Below are 18,475 nucleotides of genomic sequence, written 5' to 3' on the forward strand. Positions count from 1 at the left end.
CCTCTTTGAACACAAGCACACTTTAAAACACAGTACAGGTAGGTATGCATGTGCACAGCCAACAGATCATAATGAAAGCTTTGTAAAAATAATGTCAGTGGGACAGGATTTGGTACTTGTTGGAATACAGGTTAATCTAATACCTCGACCTTTGTGTCTCCAAAATTTCGACAAGTCCATTTATTGACCTAAAACAAATAGAAAAAAGCAAAATGAGGTTCAAATGCAACTGTAATATATCCATTGAACAATTTAATAATGTAGAGCAATACAAGAAACATAACGACATCTCTCACACTGTTACTCAATGTTTTACAGTCCAAGAGGCATCAAGAAAAAGTTTGCTTTTGTGACATTTTATAGACGAACCAAGGTCAAAATTCACAACTTCTAACAATAAAATACTACTACTGAACATAGCATTTTTCTTCTCCCAGTACAAACTGCAAGGTTAAGAATTCTCAAGAGTCTGAACCACAAATAACGTTGCAAAGTATTTCTCAATATTCCATTTTGTCTGCCAGGGTACTGAGAAAGATGGAACACACCTTTGAACACTGCTTTGATTCAGCCCGTTTGTTCTTTTACATCCATGACAATTATTCAGATATCTTCCATACCCCTTTATATTTGCTAATAAACATGTATGGACTACAAGACACTGCCCCCTGTAGTTAACTCAGACAAATGGCAACAGCTGCCCAATAGTATAAGAATGTGAGCACTTAAGACAAAGGTCTATTATAAGGCATTTTTTAGGCCTAATTTAGCCAAGGAAACGGTGTGGAGTTGCACCAGAAGAGGGTCAGGTTGGGTATTAGGAAAAGGTTCTTCACCAGAGGGCCGTAGACATGGAACAGCCCCAAGCAGCCAGAGTTCAAGGAACATTTGGAGAAAGCTCTCAGACATAGAATTGGAATTTTGGGTGGTCCTGAGTAGAGCCAGAGGTTGGAGTCAATGGTCCTTGAAGGTTCCTTCCAACTTAAGAGCATTCTTGGATTCTATTCTATAATTCTACACTTCTGAGCAGGTAACATCAAATCTTACTTAGGCAAGCCGATAATACTGTGGAAGCACAGAAATGCACTGGAAACATCTCCAGAAAGGCGCAGACTCTTTTTCACTGCTTTCTCACTGCTCTTTTTCACTACACGATCTGTTGGAACAATCATGAGATCTAATTTCTAATAACATTTGAGCATGTACAATGTCACGGTTATACCAGAAATTTCATACCTGACAGTTGGTCTGACTTTATTCAATTCTTCCCTTGAAACCAAATCCGTTTTATTGACGATTACAAGATCAGCTAATGCAACCTGCCTATGCATTTGGAAAAAGAAAAAAGGAACACCTTGAACAAGCAGTTTTTTGTAAGGCAGAAGCAGTATGTCTCTCATAGCACTGTAAAATTACTAGATTGTTAGTACAGGAAGGCAAACATTAACCAAACCATCAGCCAACTAAAACATCATGGAATGACTACAGTATTAGCTTCTTGAGGTGACTTGTGGCTTGTGCATTTCAGGAGACAAAAGTAGCAGCAGCCAGTGACATGAAAGACAAGCCATGGCCACTGAAATGTTTACAAGCACAGCATGCTGAGGCTTTTTCACTGCTAGCAAAAATGTATAGCTAATGGTGAGGAGACTATACTGGAAACTGTTTTTGTAGCTGAAAGTTGAGCTTCTTTCAACCTGTTATTTGTACTCTATCTGTTGTAGTTTCCATGGAAAAAAAGAGGAGGCATTATTTTCAGATCAACCTACTTATTAGAAAATTCATATCTAAGCAGAATGATCAAATGAAGTACAGAGTAAGTTTTGTTTTCTACCTTTGTTTAAAAGCAAGGGAGGGGAAAACCTTAGAAAAGAAAAAGAATCAATTTTGAATGATCTTCCGCACAGTGCAGTCACTGACTATGATTAAAAAAGTGGTTTTGATATCCATACCGAGATGCTTCGTTGACAAGGCCTTCTGGCTTCTCCTCTGTCAAGTGCTAGACAATAATTAAAACAACTGGATTAAGCATGTTTAAAAAACGCTCAAATTAATTTGCATTTAAACTATGCCAAAATCATTTTACACAATGTATGATTTTCATTCATACCGCTTAAGTGACTACATTGTAAGGAACTATTTTTATGGCCAACTATCAATGAAAAAGCTAGAAATGAAAAACTATTTCTGCACTTACCAATCCTCACTGTTCTGTAGGTCTGTTCTTTCAGTACACTTTACTTAGATGCCTCTGTTACCTGACATTTTATTCTACTTCCAGGCAACTACATCATCTGTTAATCCGATACAGTATGTAGTAGTCTGCCTCACTCTCTCACCCTGGGAATGAACCTATTGGTTCTTTTTTCATCTTCTTTCCATTCTATCGCAGTCTCTTCCAGATCATACAGCTCATGGACACCTTGGACTATCTCTAGATGAGATTTGCCTTGAATAGATACCAGTCCCTTACCAGAAAAATGACTGTTAGAGTATATAAACAAACCTTTAAAAACAAAATACTTACGGAGAAAAAAAACCGAAACAACTTTACAAGTACACAGAGCAGGGAAAAACCTCTGACAAATATGCAGAGGTTGATCAAAATAACAATGCAACAGAGTCATCTCTTGTAACAACCATTCTTACAATTAAGAATTATACTTTGCTATACTCTGCCTTCAGCTTCTCATTTGGACCGTTACCTGGAATATTTGTGCAAATTTCAATGTCATCTCCTACCATGCCACTTTGATTGTATGTATGATATATGTCTCTATGAAAGCCTCATCACCTGTCCAAGGTGATGTAAAATAGGCAAAAATGCTGAGTCTGTTCCCACTGAGTTCTCATGCTTAACACTTACACTGTCTTGAAACAGAATCTCTGAATAGCAGAGAAAGAACAAATATCTGGGTGGTGAAATGACTAGCAATGGAATTAACAATGGAATACTTTCAAAACTAAGTCCATTAACTCACATGCCAAACGTTGCACTAAAAGAGTTTTCATCACTAGAAAACTGTCTAAAATATCATGTAAATATTACTTTGATCCCAAAGCTCAGTACAACAGAAGCATACTTCTAATCAGCAGTACAGCTAATGACTACAACAGACAGCTTGAAGTGCATCAGCACTGCTGGCTTTATGCTGCTGTTGTTCTACTTGTCAAGAAATAAACCTTTCTTCCAGTGAAGTAGAAATAATTACCTTGCTGCCTGTGACACACATATGTTCTCAGGAAACAAATCACAGCACATTTGATTGTTTTCCTTAGACCTTGTCTAATCATACAATCGACTTTTTTATCATTTACTTAGCTTTGTGGTTTAAGGAAAATGAAAGTATATCCTCAAGCATCACCAACGTTCACCTCAGAACTATGCAATGAATCGTACACGGGGATGAATACACTTATGTGTAAATCACATCTTTAAAACTGCAGCCTGATGTAATCAAAAAATTTTAGGGGGACCATAGCTAGCACTGTGCTGCATTGTTACACTCAGTTAAACTTCTGTTTATTATGCCAATAACTGTAATCATGGACAGAAACCTGTAACTACATCCCTAGATAAGGAGCCATCTAGGTGAAATGGATGAGACCTTTCAGAGCAAAGGAGGGGAAAACAACATCACCTCCTTTCACTTATGTCCTGATCATTCATCCTGTCCCACTCATGTTTGGGACTGCAAGTCTCCCCTTTCACTACACAGCAAGTAGTACTGTGGTTTGCTTCTCTGTCAGCTACCTTGAGTGGTCTCATTGGCTGGCAGGTATTTAAGTGTCTCTACATGGATCAATGACAAACTGATGTTCTCTCTTTTGTCTGCTCTTTGACCTGTATGTGGCTGACAATACACTGCAGTTTCTTTCCATTTAAAAAGAGGGAAAGCACAAAACAAAGAGGTTGGAAGTTTCAGGCAAACCTTCAGTCTTATGACATCCATGGTACATCCAGTCCTATCTTTCACATTCTTTTCCCACAGAAGATTCTACAAAGAGGAAAAATGTTTTCACAAACAGAACAGCGTAAGATGATTTTCTACAAAAGGACACAATGATTTCGCACTTGACTGCGATGTATTCATATTTACCTGTATAAAGAGATTAACGTTTTCTTCCTTAATATTTCCTAGGACTTCAAGTGTTACTGTCACTATGTCCTGTAAATGGAAAGACACACAAGACAGACAAGATAGATGCTTAAAAGCAGCATTTAGCACACAACTGCTTATACTCTAAAGGAGTGACAGGCCAGACCCTTTCCCCTTCAATTATTTATTAAAAATCAAAACCACAAAACAGACAAAATACTGTATTTTCTCTCTAAATAAAACACAATCAGGAAGATAAAAATGCAATTTAAACTGTAATATGCAAGGATTGTTTTATTGCACAGAGCAAGAGAGAAGATTCTACCCTGACATAAATAAAAGCTGGGTTACATATCTGGAAAAACAAAGCATTTCACATTCCTAATCTTCTAGCACACGTGCCATTATAGGATTTATATCAAATTTATAGGAAAACCTAATTCACTGTTACAGGTTGATCTGTTGATTTTCTGTGTAAAAACGAAGGGAAGCACTCACAGAATGTGTCTCTCTAACACCTTAATTAATGCAAAGTTGTGAACAGCAACTCCCCAATATCTACAAACACTGACATCATTTCGACCTACGGGATAAATATCAGGTGTAAGTATAGGGCTCAATTCTCAAATCTCATTTGCTCAATAAGGACAAATATTGAAAGAATAGTATTACTTGTCTGTTGTAGTAATGCTCTCCATGTACAAGAACACTGTTTCCAACAATAGAAAACTTAAACCATATTTGAAAGCAGAACTCAGTATATACATTTACTATCTATCTATATCAAAGTACATGGCATTCAGTGTAATATTCCAGAGATCTTAAACATACTATTCTCTACCTGAAACCTTCTGAAAAAATAAGATGATTAGTATGCCATGGTTGCAGTTAACCTGAACTATCTTCTAACAGCGAGACTGAAGCAGTGCTTGTTGTAATTACCTTGTCGAGATGTGCATCTGTTGTCTTCATACTCTCCAATTTTTTCTGCAAGCTGTAAACAAGCAGATGTTGCATTTGCACTGGATGGATGCAGTGTCATTATCTCAAACAAGATCTACACAAACTCTTCAGTACTGCAGACCAAAACTAAAGTTCTGTTATCAAAGTAATTTTCAACTGTTAATTCAGCTTTAATCTCAGAATAGTTACGTTTAATTATGTTTGTTTGATCTTTCAAATCATCTGTGATAGGAAGTCTGCCACAGATTAACTGCTGGAATTCCACTGTCAATTATCTAATTTGACTACAGTAATGTACAGAACAATTACGGATTTCCTTTCTAGATTAGGAAAAAAATTCTGACCTAAGAGTGATAAAGCAAGGAGTGACCTATTGGATGGTCATTTCTGGTTGGATTCAAGCTGTCCTTGGGCCAAGAGAGTCTGTTATGGTTAGAAACGCTTTGTTCTAACTCAGCTGTCAGTGTCTTACAAGAAAGACTTAGGAGACCCATTTTCACAACAAGGCTAGTAGTACGACCTACTAACTTTTAACCATCATAGAGTAAGTCGCCATGGACTTCTATCTACATTTTACACTCTTACATCTTTATAAAACAAAAAAGTAACTTCTGACATCTGTGGGATGATTTGTTGGGCATCACTTTTTGAAACTATGTTAGGAAGTAAAAAAGGAACAAAGCCATTGCTTCTGAGAGTAAAATGTGCAGTATAAAATGAAGTGAAATACTATACACCACTTTCTACTTAACTCATTCCCAAAGCTAATTCCCACTGCACACTGTGCAGTGTTTGCTAATTTAAAGCTGAGCCTCTTAGTCATAAAAGAACCAGAGGACATAACGGATCCAGGAACACGCTGAACAACATTTCCAAGGCTTAGGTTGTTGTGGAACTCAGAGTTTCCTGTGAAAACTAAGGTCTCCAGTTCATCACAATGTAAAGCAAGAAAAAAACTTAAATCCTCTGAGTTTTAAGAGAACCAGAAAAAAGCACTGAGATCTTATTGATTACTAGTAGTACTAATGGACAACTTAAAGCCTCAACAAGGGAAACGGGGGGAAAACGCCAAACAATCATGGGTGCTTTGGCTCTCATTTCATTTTACAAACCCTACAATCTTTTGCTGCATGTATCTCAAGTGGAAAAACATCCTCTTTCTATTACTTCTTACTCTTACTGAGAATTGTAAACAAGTGTCTGAACTAGAACATGCAACAGAAATTCAGATGCAGACTCTGCCTAAATGTAAATGTACCTACTTCATGCGTCTATCTATGCAATGAGCATTCCTTTTAATAAAAGTGAAATTATTGCCATACCTGATTCCAGATAGACTGTCTAAAGCATGCAGGTCCGGCACATTGGAAAGATCAACTCTGCACAGATAGGGAGAGAAAGAAAGCTTTGTATTTTCATTGCATGTAAGAATTATGTGTACTGAAGCTTCGATTACTCATTTTTAAACATATAAATAATTGTTCATGTTTGTTGGTTTTTTTTCCTGATCTCTTATTCCAATGCAAAGCACCAGAAGCTAGCCCTATTTTCAGATGTCAGCAGTCAGTGCTATCTACCATGGAGTAAAGCAGCTTTCAGCTGTACAGTAATATGGGAGCATAAAAAGAGAATTTTAGTGAATACAGTTAAAAAACAAATTAATACTAAAAACCACACAAGAATCTGTTTTCTGAAAGATGTGATTTGTTTTGGATGCCTAAGTGTTATCTAATTCTCTGATGGGAACAATCGTTCTGTACCTCTTTGAACACAAGCACACATTAAAACACAGTACAGGTAGGTATGCATGTGCACAGCCAACAGATCATAATGAAAGCTTTGTAAAAATAATGTCAGTGGGACAGGATTTGGTACTTGTTGGAATACAGGTTAATCTAATACCTCGACCTTTGTGTCTCCAAAATTTCGACAAGTCCATTTATTGACCTAAAACAAATAGAAAAAAGCAAAATGAGGTGCAAACGCAACTGTAATATATCCATTGAACAATTTAACAATGTAGAGCAATACAAGAAACATAACGACATCTCTCACACTGTTACTCAATGTTTTACAGTCCAAGAGGCATCAAGAAAAAGTTTGCTTTTGTGACATTTTATAGACGAACCAAGGTCAAAATTCACAACTTCTAACAATAAAATACTACTACTGAACATAGCATTTTTCTTCTCCCAGTACAAACTGCAAGGTTAAGAATTCTCAAGAGTCTGAACCACAAATAACGTTGCAAAGTATTTCTCAATATTCCATTTTGTCTGCCAGGGTACTGAGAAAGATGGAACACACCTTTGAACACTGCTTTGATTCAGCCCGTTTGTTCTTTTACATCCATGACAATTATTCAGATATCTTCCATACCCCTTTAGATTTGCTAATAAACATGTATGTACTACCAGACACTGCCCCCTGTAGTTAACTCAGACAAATGGCAACAGCTGCCCAATAGTATAAGAATGTGAGCACTTAAGACAAAGGTCTATTATAAGGCATTTTTTAGGCCTAATTTAGCCAAGGAAACGGTGTGGAGTTGCACCAGAAGAGGGTCAGGTTGGGTATTAGGAAAAGGTTCTTCACCAGAGGGCCGTAGACATGGAACAGCCCCAAGCAGCCAGAGTTCAAGGAACATTTGGAGAAAGCTCTCAGACATAGAATTGGAATTTTGGGTGGTCCTGAGTAGAGCCAGAGGTTGGAGTCAATGGTCCTTGAAGGTTCCTTCCAACTTAAGAGTATTCTTGGATTCTATTCTATAATTCCACACTTCTGAGCAGGTAACATCAAATCTTACTTAGGCAAGCTGATAAGACTGTGGAAGCACAGAAATGCACTGGAAACATCTCCAGAAAGGGGCAGACTCTTTTTCACTGCTTTCTCACTGCTCTTTTTCACTACACGATCTGTTGGAACAATCATGAGATCTAATTTCTAATAACATTTGAGCATGTACAATGTCACGGTTATACCAGAAATTTCATACCTGACAGTTGTTCTGACTTTATTCAATTCTTCCCTTGAAACCAAATCCGTTTTACTGACGATTACAAGATCAGCTAATGCAACCTGCCTGTGCATTTGGAAAAAGAAAAAAGGAACACCTTGAACAAGCAGTTTTTTGTAAGGCAGAAGCAGTATGTCTCTCATAGCACTGTAAAATTACTATATTGTTAGTACAGGAAGGCAAACATTAACCAAACCATCAGCCAACTAAAACATCATGGAATGACTACAGTATTAGCTTCTTGAGGTTACTTGTGGCTTGTGCATTTCAGGAGACAAAAGTAGCAGCAGCCAGTGACATGAAAGACAAGCCATGGCCACTGAAATGTTTACAAGCACAGCATGCTGAGGCTTTTTCACTGCTAGCAAAAATGTATAGCTAATGGTGAGGAGACTATACTGGAAACTGTTTTTGTAGCTGAAAGTTGAGCTTCTTTCAACCTGTTATTTGTACTCTATCTGTTGTAGTTTCCATGGAAAAAAAGAGGAGGCATTATTTTCAGATCAACCTACTTATTAGAAAATTCCTATCTAAGCAGAATGATCAAATGAAGTACAGAGTAAGTTTTGTTTTCTACCTTTGTTTAAAAGCAAGGGAGGGGAAAACCTTAGAAAAGAAAAAGAATCAATTTTGAATGATCTTCCGCACAGTGCAGTCACTGACTATGATTAAAAAAGTGGTTTTGATATCCATACCGAGATGCTTCGTTGACAAGGCCTTCTGGCTTCTCCTCTCTCAAGTGCTAGACAATAATTAAAACAACTGGATTAAGCATGTTTAAAAAACGCTCAAATTAATTTGCATTTAAACTATGCCAAAATCATTTTACACAATGTATGATTTTCATTCATACCGCTTAAGTGACTACATTGTAAGGAACTGTTTTTATGGCCAACTATCAATGAAAAAGCTAGAAATGAAAAACTATTTCTGCACTTACCAATCCTCACTGTTCTGTAGGTCTGTTCTTTCAGTACACTTTACTTAGATGCCTCTGTTACCTGACATTTTATTCTACTTCCAGGCAACTACATCATCTGTTAATCCGATACAGTATGTAGTAGTCTGCCTCACTCTCTCACCCTGGGAATGAACCTATTGGTTCTTTTTTCATCTTCTTTCCATTCTATCGCAGTCTCTTCCAGATCATACAGCTCATGGACACCTTGGACTATCTCTCGATGAGATTTGCCTTGAATAGATTCGAGTCCCTTACCAGAAAAATAACTGTTAGAGTATATAAACAAACCTTTAAAAACAAAATACTTATGGAGAAAAAAAACCCAACAACTTTACAAGTACACAGAGCAGGGAAAAACCTCTGACAAATATGCAGAGGTTGATCAAAATAACAATGCAACAGAGTCATCTCTTGTAACAACCATTCTTACAATTAAGAATTATACTTCGCTATACTCTGCCTTCAGCTTCTCATTTGGACGGTCACCTGGAATATTTGTGCAAATTTCAATGTCATCTCCTACCATGCCACTTTGATTGTATGTATGATATATGTCTCTATGAAAGCCTCATCACCTGTCCAAGGTGATGTAAAATAGGCAAAAATGCTGAGTCTGTTCCCACTGAGTTCTCATGCTTAACACTTACACTGTCTTGAAACAGAATCTCTCAATAGCAGAGAAAGAACAAATATCTGGGTGGTGAAATGACTAGCAATGGAATTAACAACGGAATACTTTCAAAACTAAGTCCATTAACTCACATGCCAAACGTTGCACTAAAAGAGTTTTCATCACTTGAAAACTGTCTAAAATAGAATGTAAATATTACTTGGATCCCAAAGCTCAGTACAACAGAAGCATACTTCTAATCAGCAGTACAGCTAATGAGTACAACAGACAGCTTGAAGTACATCAGCACTGCCGGCTTTATGCTGCTGTTGTTCTACTTGTCAAGAAATAAACCTTTCTTCCAGTGAAGTAGAAATAATTACCTTGCTGCCTGTGACACACATATGTTCTCAGGAAACAAATCACAGCACATTTGATTGTTTTCCTTAGACCTTGTCTAATCATACAATCGACTTTTTTATCATTTACTTAGCTTTGTGGTTTAAGGAAAATGAAAGTATATCCTCAAGCATCACCAACGTTCACCTCAGAACTATGCAATGAATCGTACACGGGGATGAATACACTTATGTGTAAATCACATCTTTAAAACTGCAGCCTGATGTAATCAAAAAATTTTAGGTGGACCATAACTAGCATTGTGCTGCATTGTTACACTCAATTAAACTTCTGTTTATTATGCCAATAACTGTAATCGTGGACAGAAACCTGTAACTACATCCCTAGCTAAGGAGCCATCTAGGTGAAATATCCGGATGAGACCTTTCAGAGCAAAGGAGGGGAAAACAACTTATGTCCTGATCATTCATCCTGTCCCACTCATGTTTGGGACTGCAAGTCTCCCCTTTCACTACACAGCAAGTAGTACTGTGGTTTGCTTCTCTGTCAGCTACCTTGAGCGGTCTCATTGGCCAGCAGGTATTTAAGTGTCTCTACATGGATCAATGACAAACTGATGTTCTCTCTTTTGTCTGCTCTTTGACCTGTATGTGGCTGACAATACACTGCAGTTTCTTTCCATTTAAAAAGAGGGAAAGCACAAAACAAAGAGGTTGGAAGTTTCAGGCAAACCTTCAGTCTTATGACATCCATGGTACATCCAGTCCTATCTTTCACATTCTTTTCCCACAGAAGATTCTACAAAGAGGAAAAATGTTTTCACAAACACAACAGCGTAAGATGATTTTCTACAAAAGGACACAGTGATTTCGCACTTGACTGCGATGTATTCATATTTACCTGTATAAAGAGATTAAGGTTTTCTTCCTTAATATTTCCTAGGACTTCAAGTGTTACTGTCACTATGTCCTGTAAATGGAAAGACACACAAGACAGACAAGATAGATGCTTAAAAGCAGCATTTAGCACACAACTGCTTATACTCTAAAGGAGTGACAGGCCAGACCCTTTCCCCTTCAATTATTTATTAAAAATCAAAACCACAAAACAGACAAAATACTGTATTTTCTCTCTAAATAAAACACAATCAGGAAGATAAAAATGCAATTTAAACTGTAATATGCAAGGATTGTTTTATTGCACAGAGCAAGAGAGAAGATTCTACCCTGACATAAATAAAAGCTGGGTTACATATCTGGAAAAACAAAGCATTTCACATTCCTAATCTTCTAGCACACGTGCCATTATAGGATTTATATCAAATTTATAGGAAAACCTAATTCACTGTTACAGGTTGATCTGTTGATTTTCTGTGTAAAAACGAAGGGAAGCACTCACAGAATGTGTCTCTCTAACACCTTAATTAATGCAAAGTTGTGAACAGCAACTCCACAATATCTACAAACACTGACATCATTTCGACCTACGGGATAAATATCAGGTGTAAGTATAGGGCTCAATTCTCAAATCTCAATTGCTCAAGAAGGGCAAATATTGAAAGAATAGTATTACTTGTCTGTTGTAGTAATGCTCTCCATGTACAAGAACACTGTTTCCAAAAACAGAACTCTTAAACCATATTTGAAAGCAGAACTCAGTATATACATTTACTATCTATCTGTATCAAAGTACATGGCATTCAGGGTAATATTCCAGAGATCTTAAACATACTATTCTCTACCTGAAACCTTCTGAAAAAATGATTAGTATGCCATGGTTGCAGTTATCCTGAACTATCTTCTAACAGCGAGACTGAAGCAGTGCTTGTTGTAATTACCTTGTCGAGATGTGCATCTGTTGTCTTCATACTCTCGAATTTTTTCTGCAAGCTGTAAACAAGCAGATGTTGCATTTGCACTGGATGGATGCAGTGTCATTATCTCAAACAAGATCTACACAAACTCTTCAGTACTGCAGACCAAAACTAAGTGCTGTTATCAAAGTAATTTTCAACTGTTAATTCAGCTTTAATCTCAGAATAGTTATGTTTAATTATGTTTGTTTGATCTTTCAAATGATCTGTGATAGGAAGTCTGCCATAGCTTAACTGCTGGAATTCCACTGTCAATTATCTAACTTGACTATAGTAATGTACAGAACCATTACGGATTTCCTTTCTAGATTAGGAAAAAAATTCTGACCTAAGAGTGATAAAGCAAGGAGTGACCTATTGGATGGTCATTTCTGGTTGGATTCAAGCTGTCTTTGGGCCAAGAGAGTCTGTTATGGTTAGAAACGCTTTGTTCTAACTCAGCTGTCAGTGTCTTACAAGAAAGACTTAGGAGACCCATCTTCACAACAAGGCTAGTACTTGTTGTAGACCTACTAACTTTTAACCATCATAGAGTAAGTCGCCATGGACTTCTATCTACATTTTACACTCTTACATCTTTATAAAACAAAAAAGTAACTTCTGACATCTGTGGGATGATTTGTTGGGCATCACTTTTTGAAACTATGTTAGGAAGTAAAAAAGGAACAAAGCCATTGCTTCTAAGAGTAAAATGTGCAGTATAAAATGAAGTGAAATACTATACACCACTTTCTACTTAACTCATTCCCAAAGCTAATTCCCACTGCACACTGTGCAGTGTTTGCTAATTTAAAGCTGAGCCTCTTAGTCATAAAAGAACCAGAGGACATAACGGATCCAGGAACACGCTGAACAACATTTCCAAGGCTTAGGTTGTTGTGGAACTCAGAGTTTCCTGTGAAAACTAAGGTCTCCAGTTCATCACAATGTAAAGCAAGAAAAAAATTAAATCCTCTGAGTTTTAAGAGAACCAGAAAAAAGCACTGAGATCTTATTGATTAGTAGTAGTACTAATGGACAACTGAAAGCCTCAACAAGGGAAACGGGGGGAAAACGCCAAACAATCATGGTTGCTTTGGCTCTCATTTCATTTTACAAACCCTACAATCTTTTGCTGCATGTATCTCAAGTGGAAAAACATCCTCTTTCTAGTACTTCTTACTCTTACTGAGAATTGTAAACAAGTGTCTGAACTAGAACATGGAACAGAAATTCAGATGCAGACTCTGCCTAAATGTAAATGTACCTACTTCATGCGTGTATCTATGCAATGAGCATTCCTTTTAATAAAAGTGAAATTACTGCCATACCTGATTCCAGATAGACTGTCAAAAGCATGCAGGTCCAGCACATTGGAAAGATCAACTCTGCACAGATAGGGAGAGAAAGAAAGGTTTGTATTTTCACTGCATGTAAGAATTATGTGTACTGAAGCTGCGATTACTCATTTTTAAACATATAAATAATTGTTCATGTCTGTTGTTTTTTTTTTCCTGATCTCTTATTCCAATGCAAAGCACCAGAAGCTAGCCCTATTTTCAGATGTCAGCAGTCAGTGCTATCTACCATGGAGTAAAGCAGCTTTCAGCTGTACAGTAATATGGGAGCATAAAAAGAGAATTTTAGTGAATACAGTTAAAAAACAAATTAATACTAAAAACAAACAAACAAACAAACAAAAAAAACCACACAAGAATCTGTTTTCTGAAAGATGTGATTTGTTTTGGATGCCTAAGTGTTATATAATTCTCTGATGGGAACAATCGTTCTGTACCTCTTTGAACACAAGCACACATTAAAACACAGTACAGGTAGGTATGCATGTGCACAGCCAACAGATCATAATGAAAGCTTTGTAAAAATAATGTCAGTGGGACAGGATTTGGTACTTGTTCGAATACAGGTTAATCTAATACCTCGACCTTTGTGTCTCCAAAATTTCGACAAGTCCATTTATTGACCTAAAACAAATAGAAAAAAGCAAAATGAGGTGCAAACGCAACTGTAATATATCCATTGAACAATTTAACAATGTAGAGCAATACAAGAAACATAACGACATCTCTCACACTGTTACTCAATGTTTTACAGTCCAATAGGCATCAAGAAAAAGTTTGCTTTTGTGACATTTTATAGACGAACCAAGGTCAAAATTCACAACTTCTGACAATAAAATACTACTACTGAACATAGCATTTTTCTTCTCCCAGTACAAACTGCAAGGTTAAGAATTCTCAAGAGTCTGAACCACAAATAACGTTGCAAAGTATTTCTCAATATTCCATTTTGTCTGCCAGGGTACTGAGAAAGATGGAACACACCTTTGAACACTGCTTTGATTCAGCCCGTTTGTTCTTTTACATCCATGACAATTATTCAGATATCTTCCATACCCCTTTATATTTGCTAATAAACATGTATGTACTACCAGACACTGCCCCCTGTAGTTAACTCAGACAAATGGCAACAGCTGCCCAATAGTATAAGAATGTGAGCACTTAAGACAAAGGTCTATTATAAGGCATTTTTTAGGCCTAATTTAGCCAAGGAAACGGTGTGGAGTTGCACCAGAAGAGGGTCAGGTTGGGTATTAGGAAAAGGTTCTTCACCAGAGGGCCGTAGACATGGAACAGCCCCAAGCAGCCAGAGTTCAAGGAACATTTGGAGAAAGCTCTCAGACATAGAATTGGAATTTTGGGTGGTCCTGAGTAGAGCCAGAGGTTGGAGTCAATGGTCCTTGAAGGTTCCTTCCAACTTAAGAGCATTCTTGGATTCTATTCTATAATTCCACACTTCTGAGCAGGTAACATCAAATCTTACTTAGGCAAGCTGATAAGACTGTGGAAGCACAGAAATGCACTGGAAACATCTCCAGAAAGGGGCAGACTCTTTTTCACTGCTTTCTCACTGCTCTTTTTCACTACACGATCTGTTGGAACAATCATGAGATCTAATTTCTAATAACATTTGAGCATGTACAATGTCACGGTTATACCAGAAATTTCATACCTGACAGTTGTTCTGACTTTATTCAATTCTTCCCTTGAAACCAAATCCGTTTTACTGACGATTACAAGATCAGCTAATGCAACCTGCCTGTGCATTTGGAAAAAGAAAAAAGGAACACCTTGAACAAGCAGTTTTTTGTAAGGCAGAAGCAGTATGTCTCTCATAGCACTGTAAAATTACTATATTGTTAGTACAGGAAGGCAAACATTAACCAAACCATCAGCCAACTAAAACATCATGGAATGACTACAGTATTAGCTTCTTGAGGTTACTTGTGGCTTGTGCATTTCAGGAGACAAAAGTAGCAGCAGCCAGTGACATGAAAGACAAGCCATGGCCACTGAAATGTTCACAAGCACAGCATGCTGAGGCTTTTTCACTGCTAGCAAAAATGTATAGCTAATGGTGAGGAGACTATACTGGAAACTGTTTTTGTAGCTGAAAGTTGAGCTTCTTTCAACCTGTTATTTGTACTCTATCTGTTGTAGTTTCCATGGAAAAAAAGAGGAGGCATTATTTTCAGATCAACCTACTTATTAGAAAATTCATATCTAAGCAGAATGATCAAATGAAGTACAGAGTAAGTTTTGTTTTCTACCTTTGTTTAAAAGCAAGGGAGGGGAAAACCTTAGAAAAGAAAAAGAATCAATTTTGAATGATCTTCCGCACAGTGCAGTCACTGACTATGATTAAAAAAGTGGTTTTGATATCCATACCGAGATGCTTCGTTGACAAGGCCTTCTGGCTTCTCCTCTCTCAAGTGCTAGACAATAATTAAAACAACTGGATTAAGCATGTTTAAAAAACGCTCAAATTAATTTGCATTTAAACTATGCCAAAATTATTTCACACAATGTATGATTTTCATTCATACCGCTTAAGTGACTACATTGTAAGGAACTGTTTTTATGGCCAACTATCAATGAAAAAGCTAGAAATGAAAAACTATTTCTGCACTTACCAATCCTCACTGTTCTGTAGGTCTCTTCTTTCAGTACACTTTACTTAGATGCCTCTGTTACCTGACATTTTATTCTACTTCCAGGCAACTACATCATCTGTTAATCCGATACAGTATGTAGTAGTCTGCCTCACTCTCTCACCCTGGGAATGAACCTATTGGTTCTTTTTTCATCTTCTTTCCATTCTATCGCAGTCTCTTCCAGATCATACAGCTCATGGACACCTTGGACTATCTCTCGATGAGATTTGCCTTGAATAGATTCGAGTCCCTTACCAGAAAAATAACTGTTAGAGTATATAAACAAACCTTTAAAAACAAAATACTTATGGAGAAAAAAAACCCAACAACTTTACAAGTACACAGAGCAGGGAAAAACCTCTGACAAATATGCAGAGGTTGATCAAAATAACAATGCAACAGAGTCATCTCTTGTAACAACCATTCCTACAATTAAGAATTATACTTCGCTATACTCTGCCTTCAGCTTCTCATTTGGACGGTCACCTGGAATATTTGTGCAAATTTCAATGTCATCTCCTACCATGCCACTTTGATTGTATGTATGATATATGTCTCTATGAAAGCCTCATCACCTGTCCAAGGTGATGTAAAATAGGCAAAAATGCTGAGTCTGTTCCCACTGAGTTCTCATGCTTAACACTTACACTGTCTTGAAACAGAATCTCTGAATAGCAGAGAAAGAACAAATATCTGGGTGGTGAAATGACTAGCAATGGAATTAACAATGGAATACCTTCAAAACTAAGTCCATTAACTCACATGCCAAACGTTGCACTAAAAGAGTTTTCATCACTTGAAAACTGTCTAAAATAGAATGTAAATATTACTTGGATCCCAAAGCTCAGTACAACAGAAGCATACTTCTAATCAGCAGTACAGCTAATGAGTACAACAGACAGCTTGAAGTACATCAGCACTGCCGGCTTTATGCTGCTGTTGTTCTACTTGTCAAGAAATAAACCTTTCTTCCAGTGAAGTAGAAATAATTACCTTGCTGCCTGTGACACACATATGTTCTCAGGAAACAAATCACAGCACATTTGATTGTTTTCCTTAGACCTTGTCTAATCAGACAATCGACTTTTTTATCATTTACTTAGCTTTGTGGTTTAAGGAAAATGAAAGTATATCCTCAAGCATCACCAACGTTCACCTCAGAACTACTCAATGAATCGTACACGGGGATGAATACACTTATGTGTAAATCACATCTTTAAAACTGCAGCCTGATGTAATCAAAAAATTTTAGGTGGACCATCACTAGCATTGTGCTGCATTGTTACACTCAATTAAACTTCTGTTTATTATGCCAATAACTGTAATCGTGGACAGAAACCTGTAACTACATCCCTAGCTAAGGAGCCATCTAGGTGAAATATCTGGATGAGACCCTTCAGAGCAAAGGAGGGGAAAACAACATCACCTCCTTTCACTTATGTCCTGATCATTCATCCTGTCCCACTCATGTTTGGGACTGCAAGTCTCCCCTTTCACTACACAGCAAGTAGTACTGTGGTTTGCTTCTCTGTCAGCTACCTTGAGTGGTCTCATTGGCCAGCAGGTATTTAAGTGTCTCTACATGGATCAATGACAAACTGATGTTCTCTCTTTTGTCTGCTCTTTGACCTGTATGTGGCTGACAATACACTGCAGTTTCTTTCCATTTAAAAAGAGGGAAAGCACAAAACAAAGAGGTTGGAAGTTTCAGGCAAACCTTCAGTCTTATGACATCCATGGTACATCCAGTCCTATCTTTCACATTCTTTTCCCACACAAGATTCTAAAAAGAGGAAAAATGTTTTCACAAACAGAACAGCGTAAGATGATTTTCTACAAAAGGACACAATGATTTCCCACTTGACTGCGATGTATTCATATTTACCTGTATAAAGAGATTAAGGTTTTCTTCCTTAATATTTCCTAGGACTTCAAGTGTTACTGTCACTATGTCCTGTAAATGGAAAGACACACAAGACAGACAAGATAGATGCTTAAAAGCAGCATTTAGCACACAACTGCTTATACTCTAAAGGAGTGACAGGCCAGACCCTTTCCCCTTCAATTATTTATTAAAAATCAAAACCACAAAACAGACAAAATACTGTATTTTCTCTCTAAATAAAACACAATCAGGAAGATAAAAATGCAATTTAAACTGTAATATGCAAGGATTGTTTTATTGCACAGAGCAAGAGAGAAGATTCTACCCTGACATAAATAAAAGCTGGGTTACATATCTGGAAAAACAAAGCATTTCACATTCCTAACCTTCTAGCACACGTGCCATTATAGGATTTATATCAAATTTATAGGAAAACCTAATTCACTGTTACAGGTTGATCTGTTGATTTTCTGTGTAAAAACGAAGGGAAGCACTCACAGAATGTGTCTCTCTAACACCTTAATTAATGCAAAGTTGTGAACAGCAACTCCCCAATATCTACAAACACTGACATCATTTCGACCTACGGGATAAATATCAGGTGTAAGTATAGGGCTCAATTCTCAAATCTCAATTGCTCAAGAAGGGCAAATATTGAAAAGAATAGTATTACTTGTCTGTTGTAGTAATGTACAAGAACACTGTTTCCAAAAACA

The 18,475-nt window shown here is 37.1% G+C and overlaps 3 long non-coding RNA genes across 10 annotated transcripts; all 3 read right to left on the bottom strand.

Annotated features, from left to right (window-relative positions):
• Window positions 1-312: 312 nt before the first annotated feature.
• LOC146751446 (uncharacterized) lies at window positions 313-5,103 on the bottom strand. The gene is made up of 4 exons (XR_014941546.1): window positions 5,043-5,103; window positions 4,101-4,169; window positions 1,237-3,998; window positions 313-1,156 (listed from the first exon to the last, which is right to left on the bottom strand). It is a non-coding gene; the product is annotated as an uncharacterized LOC146751446 (long non-coding RNA).
• Window positions 5,104-6,133: 1,030 nt separating this feature from the next.
• On the bottom strand, window positions 6,134-11,007 carry LOC146751447 (uncharacterized). Of its 6 annotated transcripts, none has more exons than XR_014941552.1 (5): window positions 10,911-11,007; window positions 10,743-10,808; window positions 8,775-9,306; window positions 8,059-8,145; window positions 6,134-7,010 (listed from the first exon to the last, which is right to left on the bottom strand). It is a non-coding gene; the product is annotated as an uncharacterized LOC146751447 (long non-coding RNA). The 6 variants fall into 6 exon arrangements; XR_014941550.1 differs by having other exon boundaries at window positions 8,775-9,290; window positions 10,911-11,006; XR_014941549.1 differs by lacking the exons at window positions 10,743-10,808; window positions 10,911-11,007 and having other exon boundaries at window positions 8,775-8,821; window positions 9,020-10,152.
• Window positions 11,008-11,306: 299 nt separating this feature from the next.
• On the bottom strand, window positions 11,307-17,868 carry LOC146751448 (uncharacterized). Of its 3 annotated transcripts, XR_014941555.1 has the most exons (6): window positions 17,760-17,868; window positions 17,592-17,657; window positions 15,609-16,124; window positions 14,893-14,979; window positions 13,194-13,844; window positions 11,584-11,899 (listed from the first exon to the last, which is right to left on the bottom strand). It is a non-coding gene; the product is annotated as an uncharacterized LOC146751448 (long non-coding RNA). The 3 variants fall into 3 exon arrangements; XR_014941553.1 differs by lacking the exons at window positions 17,592-17,657; window positions 17,760-17,868 and having other exon boundaries at window positions 11,307-11,899; window positions 15,609-17,549; XR_014941554.1 differs by lacking the exons at window positions 11,584-11,899; window positions 13,194-13,844; window positions 17,592-17,657; window positions 17,760-17,868 and adding an exon at window positions 14,708-14,812 and having other exon boundaries at window positions 15,609-17,549.
• Window positions 17,869-18,475: the final 607 nt, after the last annotated feature.

Source organism: Coturnix japonica, unplaced genomic scaffold (assembly GCF_054131305.1).
Source record: "Coturnix japonica strain WE unplaced genomic scaffold, WE-NBRP24 Scf090, whole genome shotgun sequence".
Taxonomy (NCBI): domain Eukaryota; kingdom Metazoa; phylum Chordata; class Aves; order Galliformes; family Phasianidae; genus Coturnix; species Coturnix japonica.